The 13,398-nt window shown below is 43.8% G+C and overlaps 1 protein-coding gene across 5 annotated transcripts in view; it reads left to right on the forward strand.

Annotated features, from left to right (window-relative positions):
* Positions 1 to 1,114: 1,114 nt before the first annotated feature.
* Positions 1,115 to 13,398, forward strand: part of LOC310902998 (uncharacterized protein) — a 409,793-nt gene continuing 397,509 nt past the window's right edge. For all 5 annotated transcript variants that reach the window (XR_014587193.1, XR_014587194.1, XR_014587195.1 and 2 more), the window contains exons 1-4: positions 1,115 to 1,400; positions 2,286 to 2,379; positions 3,059 to 3,124; positions 5,410 to 5,487. The gene's annotated coding sequence lies outside the window, so the exon portion shown is untranslated. The remainder of the gene's footprint in view (positions 1,401 to 2,285; positions 2,380 to 3,058; positions 3,125 to 5,409; positions 5,488 to 13,398) is intronic.

Genomic DNA, 13,398 nt, shown 5'->3' on the forward strand with positions numbered 1-13,398 from the left:
CCCACCTCTGATCACATCAAACAGGCCCAGTACAGCAGGGCTGGACAGGGAGAAAGAAGAAAGGTGGCCTCTGGCCCTGGGACAGTGCTGGAGAAACACGGGTGGCTTTGAAAAAAGCCTTGTGATTTCTGCTGCTTTGGCAGTAATTTGGATGCGAGCCCCATCTCTGGCAGGCCCACAGCCCAAAAATGAGCCATGGCTGTTGTGTCATCACACTGAGATGTTAGGATGTTTGTTGTCATTTAGATGGGTTATTAGCTACAGATGTTAGCTGTATTAAGGTGTCCTGTTAATTTTAATGCACGTATTTGCATGCATGTCGTAAGCAATTTAGATGGTTTTTGTTTGGAGGGCTTTTCTCTGTGTTAAAAACTCCACAGACAAAAGCATACCCCTAGATGGGCCAGCTGCAGTTATCTGGGGTTTTAATTAATAAATCCCCTTGGCAGTTTGGGTCAGTGGTTTCTGCTGTATGTCTTCTGGACATGATCTTTGCCTTTGGGATTCAGGTTTCTGGGACCAGCTTAGCAGTGGAGTGAGCACAAGGTTAATGCTAAAACAGTGGGGAAAAGTACAATAAAATACATGAAAATCTTTATGAAGCTTCAGTGATGCCACTTAATGACTTGAAAAAATGGCTAAGTAAAAGATAGAAAAAGAATTACTTGAGAACACAAAGTAAATTGCCATAAAATGAGTGTTTATGCGAGAGCAGGTTTGTGAGGCCTCTGTTTCTGCTTCAAGAATACGTTTAACAAACTCAACTTTGAGACAATTTTTGTTCCATTGTGCTTATTTCCCGATTTTTCTGTGCGGAGAGGGAACTGGTAGGAAGAGGGATGTGAATGTGACTGGGCACAGGTGGCTGACAGGCAGGCCCATCCTTTTTGTGCAAAGGCCCTTCATGCCTCACACAGGGGTCGTGCCACCCACACATGCCAACAGTGCCGTTTGATGATTATTCCTAAGACAATGAGATGTGTGATCATGTGCTGGAGAGCATCTGAAACCCTAAATGTTGTGTTTTCACCTTTAGGAATGGACCACGGGTCTGAAGGGAGCTGTGAGAGAGCTGTGAGAGAGCTGTGAGAGAGCTGTGAGGGGTGGGCTTCCGGGAGGCTCTGGAATGTTGTGGAAGGCTCTGGAACGTTCTGCCAGGTTCTCCCCCACCCCACCCCGTGGCGCCCAGCCGAGCCCCTCAGCGCCTCTGGTGGTGGCTCTGTGGGAGCTGGCAGGGGGCCGGAGGGGAGGAGGAGCCAGCAGCCAAGGAGAGGTTGAGCCCGGGAAAAGGGGGCTTGGAGCAAGTCTTTTGTCTCTGTTTCTCACTGTGCAAACCTATTTTAATTGGCAAGAGGTTATTTTTCCCCAACGCAAGTCTGATGGGCCTGTGACAGGGATCGGTAAGTGACTCCCCGTGTTAGCTCCATCCACGACCGTTCCCTGTGCAGCTGAGGAGGGGAGCGAGCGGCTGGGCCGGCAGCAGGCTGCAGGTCGGTGTTTGACCGACCCTAAGCCGTGCTTTCGGAGGAGGTTAGCACACGGGGTGCTGGGACCAGACCCTTTGCCCCTGGGCACGTGGCCAACAGCATGCTGCCCGCTGATGGGCCGATCTCCAGGTGTGTCGGAAATCCAAATGTAAACGTTAGCGTAGGTGAATGTTTAGCTAGCAAATTGGTTGGCTTGAAGCCGTGACTGGATCACTTTCAAGTGCAGGAGCTTATTTTGGTGTTTATTTATGTATGTATTTGCTATAGGAGGTTCTGGGGTGGCATTGCACTGTACGCAGCAGGAGAGAGCAACAAGGAGCACAGTGCAGCAGAAGAGATGATGGCTCTGCCAAAATTCACACTAGTCTTGCAATGGCAGAAAAAAAATCCTGGAAACATACAGGTGCTGTTTGCCACCACCATTTGTATGGTAAAGTTTCCACAATTCACATACAAAAAGGGACAGCAAATGCTGCAATGCCGCCACTGTAACCCAGCAGGGTGAATCCTGCTGACTTTGGTGACCTAATTGCAAGTTTTGGGGGTGGGAGGTGGGTGTTGGGCAGGATGCGGCACACTCTTGTACAAGAAGCACAAAGCAGACACATATTAATTGGGAAAAGGATGATTGGTACCATTGCCTAGTTTCAGATGGCACAGTGATTATATACCCTGGGGTGCGCAGCAGCTTCTGCTTCGAAACGGAAACGCTTAGCAAGTGAATTTTATGGGAACTGCAGGTGGCAGTAGGGACTAAGTTATACAGACAAAAATGTATTCTATTTCCTTTCTCCACAGTAGCACTGCAAATGGTAAAAATCTGAATTTCTGCAAGAAGCCTTCCCTTAAAGCCATCACTCTATGTTCTTATGGACTTGTCAGCTCCTTTTAGGTGAAATATTTTCAATAATTGTAATGACAGTTTCTGGTTTCCTTTGGGATGTCCTGCACTGCTTTCTCCAGGGTGGGTTTCTGACTGTTGTTTTGTACAAGTGACACCATTCTAAAATTGCTCATTGAATTCTGCGTTTATTTAGTGTATTGTAACTGTGTAAGTCACATAATTGAAAAGTTTAGCACAAAGAAGATCATGTCCATTTGAATTTAAGAAGCAGTTGAATCTCTGCATGTTACATGTAGAACCTTGGTGTTGCGCTTGTTACACAGAAAAACCTCAAACAGATCCGGATGAGCTTAAATACAGGAGACTTCATCTTTCTCTGTTTGGTTTCTAGTCCTTAAGGAAAACTTAATTCAAAGGTTAGCAAACAAATAATGGACAGACTGTTATCCCCCATGCTCTGTGTATTTTTTGGCTAAGTGTCATCTGTCATCTAGTGCTTTCTCATTCAGAATGCACACATGTATTTGGTATAGGCAGAATAAAGAATGTACACGTGTATCGCGTGCTGTGGGGAACTTGAGAGAGACAACGTGCTAGAATAAAGATGGACTTTTGTGGTTCATATGGCTCAGTAGATACATGCATGCAGACCATGTGATGATACATATATATGATGGAACTAAGCAGCATGTTTTTTTTCCTTTTTTTTTTTTTCTATGTTACGTAGCATTGGATGACAATTAAGCTGATGTGAAACTTCCCAAAACACCTAAGGCTATTTCTGAGCTCTGAGGTAAGGCAGAGTCCAGAAGAATCTTTTAAAAATTCTTTATTCAAAAAAAGAATTTATTTCTAAAAATAAAATTTTTAGAAAGCCGTAATTGTTGTTACTAATAAAGCTGTACTATAGTGATGGTAAGTGAAAATCCTGGAAGAATTTATTCTGATGCTGTTGGCAGGGTCAGTTCAAAATCTGCAGTAAATGTTCTTGGTAGCACGTTTTCCAATTAAAAAGCAATAGCTAAGTACTTAAATGTGTGTCTGGGAATTAAATACTTCTGTAGAGCTAATTGCTTTCATTGGTAGTTTTTTCAGTTGTACACTAGAATGACAACAGATATTTTGGACTGTGAACGACTCACCCTTTTTATAAAAGCCTATGCTGACACTAAGCACTCAGATGTCGTTCTCCCACTTATGTTTCTTCCTTGGTGCCCAGTGCTACTGACAAGCCATATATCTGTGCCCTTGCCCCTGGTCAGAGCAGGGGCATTGGTGAGATGCTGTACGGGAGCCAGTGCTGTTAGAGAGCATGTCCCAGCCTCCCAATGGGAAATACTAACATGCAGTATGATGTAGAACTGTATTACCTATTAAAACGTAATTATTTAGGGCATGTAGGAAAGAGAATATATTATAAATTAAACAAAGAACAAGGTGCATTTTAATAACTGTTCCTGAGTAGTGGGAAATCTCAGACAGCCCTTAAAGGGTTTTACTATGAATATGCTGCTGTTGGGGAGGATCCTGGGGATGGGGCTCAAGAGGAAGAGAGACGGTCTCTCACTGCTCAATCAGCGTGAAGAGAATTAGCTCAAGATGCTCTTGTGGACCCCTCCTATTCCCTTATCACAAACATTTGTCTAAATTTATTTGGCTGCATGTCTGATTAAAGCAAATGTCAAGGTTGTGTTGTCTGCCCTGAGTGTCGATTTTGGCTTGCATGCAGGAGTGCGAATGCGCCTGTACTCTTCCAATCCAGGGAGAGCTGGAGCGCCCTGTGATTTACCTTAACAATTATAATCAAAGCCGCACAGCTCAAACTATGAATGTTTGATCTTCAGAACTTATAATCAACCCAGAGAAGAAACACCCGAGAAGCTATTTTATTGAATAAATTTAAATAATGCATTAATTTTAGAAAATAATCACACATGAGAAAATGGTGAAGTTAATCAAAGTATTAATTTGTTCAGCTCTCAGGGATATGTAAGAACTTAAATAATGTGTAATTATCACATTTGGCATGTGCATACTTAACATAAAATACGGGTTAGATGTAGTGCACACAACTGAATGGAGACTACGTCAATGTATTTTAATGATACGTATGGGGAATTGATATCTGTCAGGCTTGGAAGTTATATAGGAAATTGCACAGTTCCAGTTTTGGTGCACGGGTTAATGCTTAATTACCTTGCAATCAAGCTTGTAGTGGAGAAACCCACTCCTTGTTGTGTGCGGAGTCAAGCTGGAAGCACGCAGCCTTCTGGCAAAACTTATTGCATATAGTAAAGTAAATGCCAAATGTCTGCACAAATGAGGTATCCCAAACTGTGCAACTCAGCTGGAAAAAAAGCGACCAAGGGGAGAGGTGCCATCACTGTGCGGAATGCCATCGCAGGCAGTGCTGCAGGCGGTGTGAGGGGTGGTAAGCCACAACACATCGTGGTTTTGAGCAGGGCCCGCACAGCAGAGACAGGCTGGGACAGAGCTTTACAGAGATGGCTCCAGGAGCTGCAATCTTCTGTCTGAAATTGTGAGCCTCATTTATGGGGGCTCCATAGTGTGTATTGGTCTGTTGGCAGAGGGCTGGCCACAAATGGGTATAGCCTGGTAGCCTTTGCTGTAGCTTGGCCACATGTTACAGCCCATCAGGGTCTGCAGCTGTACTGAGTGCACTGTGGCTGTGCCACGGTATATTAACACTCTTGCAGCAGTCTTCAGTGAGCTCAATAAAATTAATACGAGTATTAGTCAAATACTGACTGATAATTTTCTTAGTCTGGGCTCCGACAAGAGTCATGGTTTGGAAATTATGATTTCCTTTGGTTATTTCATTTCACTTAATACTGATATGGGGGACGAATATATGTATTTTTTAATTCTTACTTTTGAAATGGGCTCTTCATCCTGGCTCAGTCAGAGACTGGAATCTGGTATTTGTATTAAACATTATATCAAGTGATTTGTAGTAGCTGTGGGGTTTAGCGGGATGAGAGCTATTTGTTTTTTATACAGAAACTTGTGGTTCCTTTTGTTAGGGCTTTGAATTGCTTTTATGCTCCATTCTCACAGGAGAAATGCAAATGCTACTGAAAAATTATATTTTGATTACACATGAAGATAGTGAAGAAGCATTCCAACAGAAGCTGGGTATGTCTGCTTTTTGCTTGATTTGTTTTTATGTGGAAATCATATTCCACTGCCCTCCTGCTGAACGAGTAGCACGCAGAAGCTTTGGTAAGAAACGCACAGTTGCAGCCACCATCAACCTAGGCCTTTGTGCTCCAGCCCTGTATGAAGCGACACGGGAAGGCACCCCAGGGGGTTACTGGGGTCTTGGGAGTGATCAGGGAAAAGCAGGCTGTGAGCGGGCTGGATCGGGAGAAGGAAAGACTTGATTTTGATCCCCGGCAGGCAGAGGTGCTGCAGCAGCTGCTGGAAGGCTGTGTCTGAGTCGGGTGAGGAGGACAATGGCTGCAACACTTGCTAGGGCTGCTTTTACCCTGAGCAGAAGTCAGAGGGGACTTTCTGAGCTGGTAGCCCCCAAACTGGAGCTCATGGTGGCTTTCCCTGCATTTTGGTGGTGGCTCTCACGTCTTGTGCAGCACTGTACTGGTACTGGGGAAAACTCCCAAACGGCTTCATTGTGCTCCCTGTGCAAATGTTCCTGTTTCTCCTTGGTTTATTTACCTTAGTACATTAAGATAAATCTGTGAACATAATGCTGCTGCGTGCTAGGGGGTGACCCTGTCCTTGGGTTAGACCATGATCTCTGGCTTCATGAGACACTCGCTGAGTGCAGCACTGGCAACTTTGCTGACTTGTCTGGCTTTCTTCATCCAGAAAGGCTTCTGAAATATGTCCTGTGGATTTGCCTGTGATTCAAAGATCATAAATCCAATTTCTTTAAGTGATTTATTCTTTATTGACGGCGCCGGATGCACGGGGGATCTTTCCGCCTATCGTGCATCCCGAAGTGAAAAGCCGTCCCAAATTTATACATCACAGTGATTAATATTTTATTAACGCCTATACATATTCATTATCTAACCCCGCCTACTCTCGCTTCTCATGCTAATCAGTTTTTTGTGTCCTGCGCCTGCGCAGATCCTCTCAGTGGTCTTGGGCAGGGGTCGTCGAGCTGTGGTCGGTGGTCTCAGAGAGGAAGGCCATAAGTCTTCCTCACAGTGTACTTTTCACCCTTGGTCAGGATTCTGCTGAATTAGCTTTCTTCCTAACCGCAAGGACTGTTTTTTCTTCGAATCTTCTGCTCATTATTTTCTTATCTTGGATTCCAATGTCTTGTTCGAGATATATTGCCTGTATATGTCCTATTTTGAGATACATTGTCCGTACATCTGTTTCCTGCCCTACACCTAATGTTCTGTTCTCCTTTAATAGTTACATTCTTAACCCTTTCTTATCTGGAATCGCCTCAGCTTCCCTAATCAATCCCCCCTTTTCTTTTCCCCATGCAAATTCTTTTGCATTGCATGCCCTTATCATTAGCAGTATCGCAGTAACATACATACAAATATTCCTACTACCAATAACATAACCAGATCAGTAAAAACTTGTTCTAACTATTGAAAGTTGGGTAACCATGAGGTTAACTTATTCCATATTTCCTCAAAGCCCCATGAAATGTTATCCTTACTAATCTTATACAGAACCTTTGTTTGTTTCTATATTTCCTCTATGTCGGTAGAGACCTTTCCGAATACAAAAATTCTTCTTCCCAGCCTCTACGATATGTATCTCTCAATACCTTGCCATGTACTTTCGTCAGGGAAGCTAATATTGCCATTCGTTGTAACAATTTCCAATTCCAAACAAGTATTACAAAAGACAATATTAAACTTATACCAACTAACATCAATAGAACAATAATTGGGTGACACAATGTGTTCAAAATCCCAGTTGCAGTTGGCGACCATCCAAAGAGTTTGTCCCACCAGCTATGATCTGTGTCTTGTTTTACTCTTTGCAAAACTCTGTTTATTTCTTTTGTATCATGGTGGACAGTGATTAAAGTCTTCTCTCCATCTTCCTGAATGCCTTTTAAAATTTTGATCAGGTCTTGGTGTTTAAGTAATTGCTTCACTAGCGTGAGGTTCATCCCAATAGGTGTGGGTAATAACTTGTGATACATTGTGTTGTTGGACTTGATCAACTGGTGGGATACCACTGGTGCTGAATATAAAAAAATCACACCCGATGATTCTAACAAAGTTACAAATACAAAAGTTAGAGTGATTTTTGCTAGGTAGAGTTATGTTTTCCTTATCTACTTCTACAAAAGCACAAGCAGTTCTTAAACACACACAGCCTTGACCAATATATACAAGCACCGTCTTTTGACTAGTATTTGGATGAATTTCAAAGTGGCAAACACCTTGCTCAGTGTCAAGACAGACATCCTGAGCATCAATTGTGTTGCTCTCACAAATAAATCCTTGTTGTTCCCGGGTAACACATGATTCTAGATTCACAGACTGCCATTTCCCGTTCTTCATCCGGGCCCAAGTTCTATGCTCCGAAGGATAGAGCACTGTTTCCTCATGATTTAACCCTAGTGCAACAATGGGGTGGATAACATAAACTGTAGCATTACATATAGTAAGCACAAAGGCAGTAGCCATGTTAATAATGGGATCATAGGTAAAATTTACCAGAGTCCACCAAGATTGGAACTTCTTTTCAAAATCATTGGCATTGTCCCAAACAATCTTTCGGACTTCAGCCGGAAAAATGCCTTCACTTCCTTCCCTAATGATCAAGGCAGCCGTTGCCTGCATCCATAACTGTACCTGTATACAACTAAGAGCTAAGGATACATTATCTTGGGCCATACTAAGTGCATCTATTATTAGTCTGTGGTCCTGGTCTTCAGCCTTTTCCCATATTGGTAACACCTTTGAAACTTGCCATTGGCTAGTTCCCAATGCCAGTAAGGATGATTGCAGGGGCTGTTTTAGTTTTGTGTTCCAGATTGTTGTTGGCCTGTGTTCCTTACTACATATGGGAGGAAAGGAGAACAGGCTGGTTGAACTGCTGAGATGTTAATTTGTATTAGCAATTCAACACGCTTGAGAAATGATCACCATTTGTTCGCCAAATAACCACAACAGCTAACTTTCCATTAATGCTCTTATCCTCTGTGGTTACGGCTTCAGACCAAGGCCACCCACCATTCTCTATCATCATAGAAGCACCTTCCAGTTCTTGAATCACAATTGCAACTATAAGCCACAGAAATAAAACAATTCTGTTAACTAAATTTCTGCTAGCTACATTACTAAATACTCCTGACCATAGTGTCTTCATTTTGCTTGACTGAACTTTAGTTTCAGTTCACCGTCACCCAGCGTTACTTTCCAGGGGGCTTTTGGAGCTTTCTTCACTCTCGAATAATGGATCCAGGCCGTTTGCTCCTTAATCTTGATGGCGGTATGTGTTGTCAGCAGCACCTGGTATGGTCCCGTCCACTTTTCTTCCAAAGGGCGACCTGCAAATGCTTTTACATACACATAATCCCCAGGTTTAAAGGGGTGGATTGGTTGGTCCAGCCCTCTAGCCCTGGTTCCTGAGACAACTTTAGATATTTGATCCAACTGTTTTTGGAGTCCTATTAAATAATTACACAAGTATCCCGACCCCAGTTGCGTCAGGTCCTCCCCGCTGAACAAAAACTGATAGGGTCTTCCGTATAATATTTCAAAAGGGCTTAGATTTTCCTTTGTCCGTGGTTTTACTCTAATTCTAAGTAAAGCCAAAGGGAGAGACTGAGGCCATGATAAATTAGTCTCTTGTCCTATTTTGGCTATTTGTTGTTTGATTAGATGATTCATCTTTTCCACTTGTCCGCTTGCCTGTGGTCTGTAAGGGGTATGGAGTTGCCAGTCTACCCCTAAGACCTTACTTACTTCTTGAACTATTTGCACACAAAAATGAGAGCCTCTATCCGAGGACATTGCTGCCGGAATTCCGAAACGCGGTATTATCTCATTCAGTAAAACCTTAACCACTTCTCTTGCCTTGTTGGTTCGACAGGGAAAAGCCTCCGGCCACCCGGAAAAAGTATCTGTCAAAACCAACAAGTATCGATACCCCCCTTTTCTTGGCAGTTCTGAAAAATCTATCTGCCATTGTTGTCCTGGATAGTTTCCTTTACTGATTATTCCGAACTTTACCCTATTTTCTGTATTAGGGTTATGATGCAAACAAATACTGCATTGCTGGGTTACTTGTTTTACCGTAGTATACAGATTTCTTCCCACCAAGACTCGACTCAGATTTTTATATAAGGTGTCTGCTCCCCAATGAGTCTTATTATGTTCTGCCATGACCATAGGCCATATTAAATTAGAGGGTAGTACAACCCTATTATCTTTCAGGTATACCCATCCATCACTCCTTGCTTTTCCTCCCAGGTCCCCAATTAACTTTTGATCTTCCTGTGTGTACCTAGGTTCCTGTCCTTCACCTAAAGTTTGTATTTTACCGTCTGGTATTAAAGTGAGCGCTTCTGCCTCAGCCAATCCGGCCACCCTTTTTGCTTCTTGGTCAGCCAATCGGTTCCCTACCTCGAAGTCAGCGGTTCCTTTTTGGTGTCCCCGGCAATGTATAACAGCCACCTTCTCTGGGTGCTTTACCGCTTCCAACAACTTCAAAATCTCCTCAGCATATTTTATTTGTTTTCCTTGGGCCGTTAATAATCCTCGTTCCTTCCAGATAGCCCCATGTGCATGCACCACACCAAATGCATACTTAGAGTCTGTCCAGATATTTACTTTCTTTCCTGCTGCTAGTTCCAATGCCCGCGTAAGGGCAATTATTTCTGCTTTCTGAGCAGACGTCCCAGGGGGTAATGGTTTCGACTCAATTACCTGTTGAGTGGTCGTCACCGCATACCCTGCTTTGCGTTGTCCTTGTTTCACAAAGCTGCTTCCATCAGTATACCATGATTCGTCCGCGTCTTCCAAGGGCTCCTCCTTGAGATCTGGTCGGCTAGAATACACAGTTTCCATAGTTTCGATACAATCGTGGACCACTGGCTCGTCAGGAGCGTTACTAAGGAAAGAAGCTGGGTTCACAATGTTAGTAACCACAATTTCTACGTCATCTTGCTCCACCAGTATTGCTTGGTATTTTAAAAATCTTTGAGGGGATAACCAGTGTGCCCCTTTCTGCTCCAAGACTGCCGAGACAGTGTGTGATACCAGCACGGTTATCTTCTGTCCCATAGTGAACTTCCGAGCCTCCTGTATATTCATGATGACAGCGGCCACCGCTCGAAGGCAACCCGGCCAACCTTTACTTACTTCATCCAGTTGTTTAGAGAAGTAGGCCACAGCTCTCCTGTAGGGGCCCAGCTTCTGTGCCAGCACCCCCAGAGCCATCCCTTGTCTCTCATAGGAGTACAACCAAAAGGGTTTAGACAAGTCCGGTAGACCCAAAGCTGGTGCTCGCATTAACTCCAATTTAAGCTTCTTAAAGGCAGCCCGTGCTTCCCCCGTCCAGACCAATCTTGATTGGTTATTCTTGATGAGGTCATATAGGGGTTTTACAATTAGTCCATAATTATTAATCCATAGACGGCACCAACCTGTCATCCCTAGAAAAGTTCGTAATTCCTTAATGGTCTGTGGTTCTGGGGTACGGCAGATAGTTTCTTTCCGTTCTGTTCCTAACTCCCTTTGTCCCCCTGAAATCTCAAACCCCAAGTAAGTTACACGTGACTGAATCAGCTGAGCCTTCTGTTGAGAGACTCGATACCCATTCAAACCCAGAAAATTAAGGAGACTTATCGTCCATTGCATGCAGCTGCTCCTATTCTCAGTGGCTATCAAAAGGTCATCAACGTATTGCAGCAGAACTCCTTCGGTGTTTGGGGCCTCCCAAACCTCAAGCTCTTTTGCTAGTTGATTCCCAAAAATCGTGGGGCTGTTTTTGAATCCCTGCGGCAATACGGTCCAGGTCAATTGAGCCTTTCGTCCTGAGTCTGGATTTTCCCATTCAAAAGCAAAAAGCTTCTGACTTTCTGGGGCTAAAGTCAGGCAGAAGAAGGCATCTTTTAAATCCAGTACGGTAAACCAAACTAAATTATCTTTTAATTTAGTCAGTAATGTGTACGGGTTGGCTACCACAGGGTGTATATCTTCAGTGATCTTATTTATAGCTCTTAAATCCTGCACTGATCTATAGTTCTTCCCATCTGGCTTCTTAATTGGTAGTATAGGAGTATTATATTCAGATTCACACTCAACCAGCAGTCCATGTTTTAAAAACTTATCCACTATCCCCTTAATTCCTTTCCTGTCTTCTAATCTTAGGGGATATTGCTTAATCTTAACTGGCCTTTCCCCTGGCTTTAATCTCACCACTATCGGGGCTGCATTTTTGGCTCGCCCAGGGATGTCAGTAGCCCAGACTCCTGGGTAAACTTGGTCTAAAATCTCCGAAGGTACTTTACCGATGGGGTCTGCTTGTATCAGCGTTAAGCTTAGCGCAGTTATCAGCTTTTCTTCTCTCACCTTTAACCCCACCTTCCCTTTTTCAAAGACAATTTCCGCTTCTAATTGTTCTAGTAAATCTCGCCCCAGCAAAGACTTCGGGGATCCTGATAAATATAAAAACCTATGTATTCCCATCTGTTTCCCTAACTTGTATTTTAAAGGCCTTAGGAAAAAGGCTTTCTCGTGCTGGCCTGTAGCTCCTATCACCGTCACAAAATCCTCATCCTCTGGTATCAATTTCTGGTTTAACACAGAATAAGTCGCTCCTGTGTCAATTAAAAACTCCACTTCCTGTCCTGATTTCCCTAGCTTAATTTTAACCAGCGGATCTGCTAGGGTAGAATCCCCCGGTCCACTTCATTGGTCGGGAGATACACTAGCTACCATCAACCTGTTCTTCTCCCGTTGTTTCGGACATTCCCTTCTCCAATGACCCACTTCCCTACAATATGCACACTGATTCGGTCTCAGGGGAGGCTTTACTGACCTTCCCCTTATCCCATTCCCTCTTCCTTTTCCCCGAAAAGGTTCTTCTTGCCTCTGTAAGGCTGCAACAGTTGCCGCAGCAATAGCCCTACCCAGCCTTTGTTTCTCATTCCCTTCTCGATTCCTAAATACCCTCCATGCCTCTTCCACCAGCCTTTCTAAATCTCTCACATCCGGCTCTTTCATTTTCTGAAGCTTCCGCCTTATATCGTCCGCAGACTGACCCAAGAACAATGATACTAGCTGGACTTTACCTTCCTCAGAAGAGGGGTCTATCGTTGTAAATTTTTGCATTGCTGTCCTTAGTCGATTGAGAAATTCTGACGGGGTCTCAGTTTGCCCCTGTTTTATGGTATATAACCTAGACCAGTTTACAGACTTTGGTATCGCACTTTCCAAGGCGATCCTAATCCATTCCTGATATCTTTTTAATAACCTATAATCACCCTCATCATTATAGTCCCAGTTTGGGTCCACTCTGGGCACATATACCTCCACAGTTCCAGGTAAAACTCCTGACGTTACCTGGGTCTGTACTTGAGTTTGTGCATTCTTAATTACCAGTTGCTTTTCCGTTTCCGATAATGCTGCCAGCATTATCTCTATATCTTTCCAATCGGGATCTAAATTCTTTCCAATCAGCTCAAACCTCCGGGCCACTGATTCTGGATCATCCTGGTATCCTTTCACAGCTTCCTTCCGTGAATCTAACTCAGCAGTTGTGAAAGGTACTTTTATCCGAGCTGGTCCGTTAGCCCCCATAGCCTGTCGTAACGGGGCTTGAATAACGGGCCCGACCTTACTTCGGGTTCGAGCCGTGATCGGGGTAAAGTCTCCATTCCCCCAACTCTCATTTTTCTTATCTATTCTGCCGTTTCCTGGTCTCGCCCCCACGCCTTGTTCTATTATCTGGGGCGGGAGGACATAATCCTCCGTTCTCTCCTCTGACTCATTCAATTTCAAACATCTCTGCCCGATACTGCATGCCGAACAACATCTTTTCATTTTTTCCTGCCCCTTCCTTCTTCATATCCTTTTCTATTGCCAGGATCAAAGG

Source organism: Anser anser (genome assembly GCF_964211835.1).
Source record: "Anser anser genome assembly, chromosome: 7".
NCBI lineage: Eukaryota > Metazoa > Chordata > Aves > Anseriformes > Anatidae > Anser > Anser anser.